A 234-nucleotide genomic window follows, 5' to 3' on the forward strand; every position below is an offset into this window, starting at 1 on the left:
GAAGGGATGGTGTCAAGATAGCTTTCTTTCCTCCAAACTGCACTAGTTGGAAGCAACCATGCGATATGGGAATTGTAGCAGCGTTGAAAAAACGATATAAGTATTTGTATTTGAAAGATGTTCGTGGATTTTACGAACTTGACGATGAATCGAAAGCTCATAAAAAGGAACAAGACGCCAGACTCGCACGTGGATCAGCTGGAGTCGTTTACGGTAAACCTGCACATTTGTTAG

Source organism: Plasmopara halstedii (assembly GCF_900000015.1).
Source record: "Plasmopara halstedii genome assembly, contig: Scaffold_3109, whole genome shotgun sequence".
Classification (NCBI taxonomy): domain Eukaryota; phylum Oomycota; class Peronosporomycetes; order Peronosporales; family Peronosporaceae; genus Plasmopara; species Plasmopara halstedii.